This window comes from Cricetulus griseus, chromosome 2 (assembly GCF_003668045.3).
Source record: "Cricetulus griseus strain 17A/GY chromosome 2, alternate assembly CriGri-PICRH-1.0, whole genome shotgun sequence".
In the NCBI taxonomy this organism is placed as follows: domain Eukaryota; kingdom Metazoa; phylum Chordata; class Mammalia; order Rodentia; family Cricetidae; genus Cricetulus; species Cricetulus griseus.
The window spans coordinates 348,276,515-348,283,695 of record NC_048595.1 but is presented as its reverse complement, the minus strand read 5'-3'; positions in this window follow the sequence as shown (position 1 = coordinate 348,283,695).

Below are 7,181 nucleotides of genomic sequence, written 5' to 3'. Positions count from 1 at the left end.
CAGTATTAAAAACCACATGGTTTGGCATAAAAATCTTATATGTTGATCAATAGAATCTAATAGAAGATGCAGAAGTCAAACCCTATACTTAGGGACATCTTATTTTCTTTTTTTTAAATTTTATCATTTTACTATATTTATAAATTGAAGAATATATGGAAATTTATTGATATTGACACAGTCCTTTATACTCATTTATCATTTTTTCCTCTAGATTTGTTTAATTTAAATTAGAAACAATCTTATTTTACATATCAATCCCAGTTCTCTCTCCCTCCCATCCTCTCATGCACCTACCAATCCCCAGGGACATCTTATTTTCAACAAAGTCAAAATGTACAGTGGAACAAAGAAAGTATCTTCAACACAAGGTGTTGATATGACTGAATGTCAGGATGTAGAAGAATGCATACAGTTCCATATTGATCACCCTGAACAAAATGCAAGTCCAAGTAGATCAAGACCTCAACCTGAAACCAGATGCACTTAAACTGATAGAAGAGCAAGTGGGAATAACCATGAATGCACTGGCATAGGATATGTTTCTCTGAAGAGAACAAAAAGAGTGCAGGAACAGAGTTCAAATACTCCATTTAAAAATGGGGTTCATATCTAAATAGAATTCTCAACAGAGGAATCTCAAATGGCCAAGAAGCACTTAAAGAAGTGTTTAATATCCTTAGCCATGAGGGAACTGCTAATCAAAAATACTCTGATATTCAATCTTACACCTTTCAGAATGGCAAAGATCAAAAATACAAGTGACAGCTCATTCCGGAGAGGGTATGGAACAAGGAAAACAGTCTTCCAATGTTAGTGAGAATTCAAACTTGTGCAGGGACTTTGGAGATCAATGTGGAGGTTCATCAGAAAGATGGAACTCAGTCTAACTCAAGACCCAGATATGTCACTCTTGATCATATACTCAATATTTTCTGTCCTACCACAAAGACATTTGCTCAACCATGTTCATTACAACTTTCTTTAGAGAAATGGGTAAAAAAAAAGTTATAGTACATTTATACAATAGGATGCTACATAGGTGTTAAAAATTACTTTATGGAATTTGCAGGCACTAGACCTGGAATGAATTAGAAAAACATCATACTGAATGTAGTTACCAAAATCTAGAAAGACAATTATGGTATTTATTCACTTATAGCCAGATATTTTTGTTAAATAAATCATAATCAAGCTACAATCCACAAACCAAGAGATGTTAGGAAAAGAGGAGCACTCTGGGAAAAAGCTGGATCTCCCTGGGAAGAGGAAATTGAATAGAACTGGTGAGTATATTGCGGGAGTGGCCGAGGACAGAAGAAGAAGGGATCCAGTGGGGAGAGAGTGATGGAAGGAGAAAGTTTTGGGAGAGACAGCTTGAATTATAGGGGGCATTTGGGGGACAGTGTGAAAACCTAGCTCAGTGGAAATTTCCTGTAATGTATGAGGGTGACACAAGTGAAGACTTCTAGTAATGGAGAATAGAGTGAACTGGCTGTCTTGTATAGCCAGGCAAGGCTTCCAGTGCTGGGACTGGGTTTCATTCAGTTGAGTTGTTGACCGAGGGGATTCTGTGGTGTTCCCTACATAAACCAGGCTGATGCTAGCACAGGTGGTCACTCTCTGGAAGCTGACAGTAGGGCCAAGGACAATATCCATACAGATCACTGAACTTAGAATGGTCTAACTGCAGCCTTCATGGAAGCTTCACCCATATGTTCTGGTCTCTTTGGTGAAGAGAGGTACTCTGCAGACAATGGAAAGAGAAACCCAGCCTCAATACCCTCAACCCACAATCTGTTCTGCCTGAAAGATGTGTTGGGGCAATGGTAGCAAAGATCTTGTGGGAATGATTAAGCAATGTTTTGTTTAACTTGAGGCAATGAGTGGGAGCCCATGCCTGCTACTGACTGGAAGGCCAAGAACTGGAGACTAGATAGTCTAGAGACCTAAAGGCATACCAAAAGGAAATCAATGGAATGACTCCTAATGACACTCAGAGAGATTCACAGATCAGTGCTTTGTTAGTTGTCATGAGGGAGGCTTCTGCTTGCAGCAGGTAGGAGCAGGTGTACAGAGACTCACAGCCAGCTTTATTTGTAAAGAGGGCTCAAGTAGGTCCCTCTTCTTGGAGCTCAGATAATGTGGGAAATTACCAATATAGAGACAGGTAAAAATACAAGGGATTTTAATAGGGAAAAACCTTAATTACAGAGCATCCTAGCCAGCCGGCATTGCAACAGTACATATAGCAAGCAGAGCTGCCTCATTCTTAAACTTTCCCTACTTCACACTGACCATGCCTTCGAGGGAATGGTCAGGCACACCTCTAGCCAGTACCTACGAAGGCATGGCTAGAGCATCCCCTCCAATTCCCCTTTTAGTCTAAAAGAGGATTAAAACATAACAGTGTAAAGTATCCAAAATTAACAAACATATATGTGAAATATAAGAAGATACAACAATCTCCTTATGTCACATCCTAACTATCCATCCTAACTAAACCATAAAGTTATCTGAAAGAGGTGTCCAACTTGAACATCTCCCTCCAATCCCAACCAGAAACAATAGGAAGCTATCCCTAATTAGGTATATACATTATCCTAAGTGACAACAATGGAGGAAAGGGACCATAGCATTTTCCAAGTTACTTCCTGCTGAAATGGGATGATGATAGCCTTGTGGAGTCCTGCAGGAAGAAAATGTTCCTGCATTTAAAAGTCTTAAATGGATTGTATCCAGGCATTTTAGATGGAGTTCGCTTGATTGAATATCTCGATTGAAATCCTCACCTTGATTGAAGTCAGTACCTGAACCTCTGGCCAGAGTGTCAGTTGAAATGGAGAAAGTTGGATCCAGTGCAGTCAAGGAGGTGTGACCCATTTTTTACCTGGGCGTCCAAGGATTGCTGTCAGGCAGGTATTCATTAGCTGTGTGGGATCAAATATAAATGTTAGCCAAGAAATATTTGCTTGCGAAAGTATGTATACTAGAAAACGCAACCATGGGAGAATACCATTTATGAGAGGGTGTATACCTTGAAGGAAAGAACCAAGAAAATACAAATACAGTCCTCAAATTCTTCTCTTATTCTTTATTATATCAATTGGCTTCTTGATACAATACAGAAACTCTAAAGTTTAGTTAAACAATGTGCTTGGAATTTAGAGGAGGAAAGCCAAATCCACCTCTAAATCCAGCAAATTCCTTTTGTTTGATGGTTATAGCAACCTTCTCTTCTTAAGTATCTATCCATGCAGTGTCCATTGCCTTCTGGAGAAGAGTTTTCTTGTGAAGATAAAAGCAAAGCATTACCCTTTCCTTTGGGTGGTTCCTATATAGTTTATTAGATACATCTCAGTAAACACCTGTCACTCGTCCCTGTTGAGAGGTTTGTCTTTTTCAACTTGAATCTCGATCAACATTGATGTTATCCAAAGTATTTCTTCTCCTGTGGAAACAAATGCAAAATGCCTACCCCATCATAACACATGCCCTGGTTTCCATACAAAGGTTAGTACATCTTTGAAGTATACTGGCTGATTCAGTTCAGCAGTTTTTTCCATAGTCCAGTGTCTTTCTGCAACAATTTGTCCTTTCTCATTTGCATTAAGAAAGTTTAGTGTTAATAAATCATTATGTAACCTATGTTTGGGGGTTTTAGTCTTCCAAGCCTGTCTATTGAGCATCTCCTTTAGATCTATTTGACCTCTCAACCACTGTTTTGTCCCATAGGAATGTGTGGTATACCAGTGACATGCTTTATGTTATAATATTTGAAATACATTTCCAATTTTGTGGAGACATATGCTGGAGCATTGTCAGTTTTTATTTGTGCAGGTATACCCATAACTGCCATCACCTCTAGCAGGGGTGTAATAACAGAATCAGCTTTTTCAGAGTTAAGAGCAGGAGCCCATTGCAACCCTGAGAAAGTGTCTATAGTATGATGCACATATTTCAAATTTCCAGGTTCTGCAATGTGAAAGACATCCATCTGCCAATCCTCATCTCTCTGAATGCCCTTAGGATTACAACCTGCTGTCAATGGAGTTTGATTATAAAAGTACCAAGTTGGACAGTTTCTCACTATCTCCTTGGCTTGTTGCCAAGTGATGGAGAAGTCCTTTTACAAACCTTTGCTATTTACATGTTTCTTATGAAATTCTGAGGCTTCTAGCACAGTTCCAATAAATGAATGGGCAATCTTATCATTGCCTTGTGCTAATGGGCCTGGCAGACCTGTATGGGATCAGATATGTGTAATGTATATAGGATTACTTCTGTTTCTGATTGTTTCCTGTAATAGTATAAACATTGAAATTAATTCTGTATTATCAGGAACGAATTCTGCAGTCTCAATTTGTAAGAAGACTCTCTCTGCATACTGAGAATCAGTAAGTATAATGAGGTTCTGTAAAATCCGTAAGTATCATGAGAATTGGATATAATTCTGCATTCTGTACTCATGTACAGAAGTACTTTACTTACCTCACCTGCATTATAACCTGCCTTACTGTATTTGTTGGCATGTGTGAAGAAGGTAAGAAATTCAGAAATGAGAAGAAGAATCCAGACTATATTTTTTATGAATTTAATTCTGTCAGTTTTGGGATAATTGTTGCTAATTTTTCCCAAAAGTCAGGAAGAGCTATTTGCCAATATTCATTAACCTTCCATAAGGAGGAAATTTCCTCTTTAGTTAAAGGTACAATAATTTCTGCAGGATATTTTCCAATCAGTTGACAGAGTCTTAATTTGCCCTTTAGAATCAAATCAGAAAGATTTTCTACATATGTCTTTAACTTTTTATTCTGTTTATGTGGCAGAAGTACCCACTCCAATATGATGTCTTCCCTCTACATCAGAATCCCAGAAGGGTATTCTCTGGATGGCAAGATAACCAGAATAGAGTCTAAATTAAGGTTTATCTGATACACATGTGCATCAAATATTCTGTTTTATACACATTGTAACTCTTTTTATGCCTCATCAGATAATATTCGACGACTGTTTAGGTCCTTTTCACCTTTAAGGGCCATTTTTAACTTATTTAAGTAATGTCCTTCTATCCCAATAATCATCTGTAGTTGAGAGATTTCCCCTAATAATTTCTGAAGAGAATTAAGAGTTTGATAAATATCCCTTCTAATTTGTACCTTTTGAGGTCTGATGCTTTGTAAGTCTATCTTGTAACCTAAATAGTTAAAAGAATCTCCTCTTTTTAGTTTTTCTGGGGCAACCTTTAACCCCCAATGAGGCAGAACTTCCTTCACCATGTCAAACATATGTTCCAATGTCTCCTTATTAGAATCTGGTAATAGAATATCATCCATGTAATGATAAACAAGAGATTGTGAAAATTTCTTACAAATTATTTCCAAAGTTTGCTGTAGAAAGTGTTGACACAAAGTAGGACTATTTAGCATTCCTTGTGGCAAAACCCTCCACTGATATCTCCTAACTGGCTGTGAATTATTAAGAGTTGGTACAGTAAGTGCAAAAATTTTTCTCTATCATTTTCCTGTAATGGTATTGTGAAAAAAAAAACATTCTTTTAGATCAATGACTGTGATCAGCCATCCTTTAGGTATCAAGGAAGGCAATGGCATTCCATGTTGCAGAGAGCCCATTGATTGAATTACCTTATTTATGGCTCTCAGGTCTGTCAGCATTCTCCACTTACCTGACTTCTTTTTGATAACAAATACAGGAGATTCCAAGGGCTGTATTCCTCTATGTGTCTAGCCTCTCGCTGTTCCTGTACTAACTTTTCTAAAGCCTCCATCTTCTCAGAGGTCATAGGCCATGGTCCTTCCCAAAGAGGTTTACCTGTAAGCCACATCAATGTCAGGACCTTTGGCTCCTCTGAAGGTCCATCATTTGTACCTACTCTCTGTACAATCTTGATGGTTTGTAGTCGTTTTCCATAGCATCCTATTATCCTTTCTACTATCTAAAGATTGTACATAATTTGTATCTGACACTCGAAGCATATTAATCTGAGTATTCCATTGCTGTAAGAGCTCACAACTCCAGAGATTTATAGCTATATCTGCCACGCATGGCTTCATTCTCCCTTTCTGTCCTTCCGGTCCAATGCAGAACCACTAGTGAACACTCTGTCGAACTTTAGAGTTCCAATTCCTAAAAATTGTATGTTTGCCTCTCTACAAGGTCATTTCTGAGGCCAAGACTTCTGGGTGATAATAGTCACATCTGCCCCAGTGTTTAGTAAGCCAATAATAACTTTATTATAAATTTTCACTTTCAACTGACGTCTTTTATCATTAATAGTTTGCCAAAATATGCATTTCTCATTTTGTCCAGACACATTTGATTCTTCATCGCTAGCCTAACTAATATCTAGAGCAGTATTATTTTTCACAATAGGCAAAGAACTGTCTATTCATCCTGTGAGAGATGGTCTTCCAATTCTACAGGGAATGACCAGACCTTTCCCGATGTGGGGGCCTTCTTGAGGCACCCCGCAGAGTTTCCCAGCCTTAAGGGGTTTCCTTGCATGTCCCTGATCCATCTACATTCATTGGTCCGGTGCTTGTCCTTACTACATCTTCTACACAATCCAGAAGGCAGTGGCCTTCTGTATGAGGCATTGTTAGAATTTGTTGATCTATAATTTTCTTAATATGTCCCTTTATACCACAGCTGAAACATCTATGTTCCAGGTGCCTTCGTTGTCTCCTGGAGAAGGCTCTTCTTACCTGAGATTCTGGTTCACAGTAGTAATAACCTCTAGCCTCTTGGTACCTATGTTGACCTCTGTAAGGTGATCTTCTTTCCCAAGCCCTTGAGTCCACACCCTTAGAACGTTTAATCTCCTGTTGCCTTTTTACACCTTTCAAGATGGCTTCTCCTACTCAAGCTCTAGTATCTTGTACATTATAGTCAATGTTAGCTGCATGCAAAACCCATTCTTCTAGCAGAGCAGATCTGATCTTTAAAGGCAAAAGTATACTTATGCATATTGGGTTTGTATTTTCATAAGCTATTGTATATATAATTGATTGTCTTGTTTCTGGAATTGTTACCTGTGTTTCTATTGCCATAGTTAACCTTTGTAAGAAATCCTGGAACTGTTCTGTAGGTCCCTGTTCTATTTTGGTATAAGCTTCTAGGCATTCTCCTGTCTCAACAATCTTATCCCAGGCATTTAATGC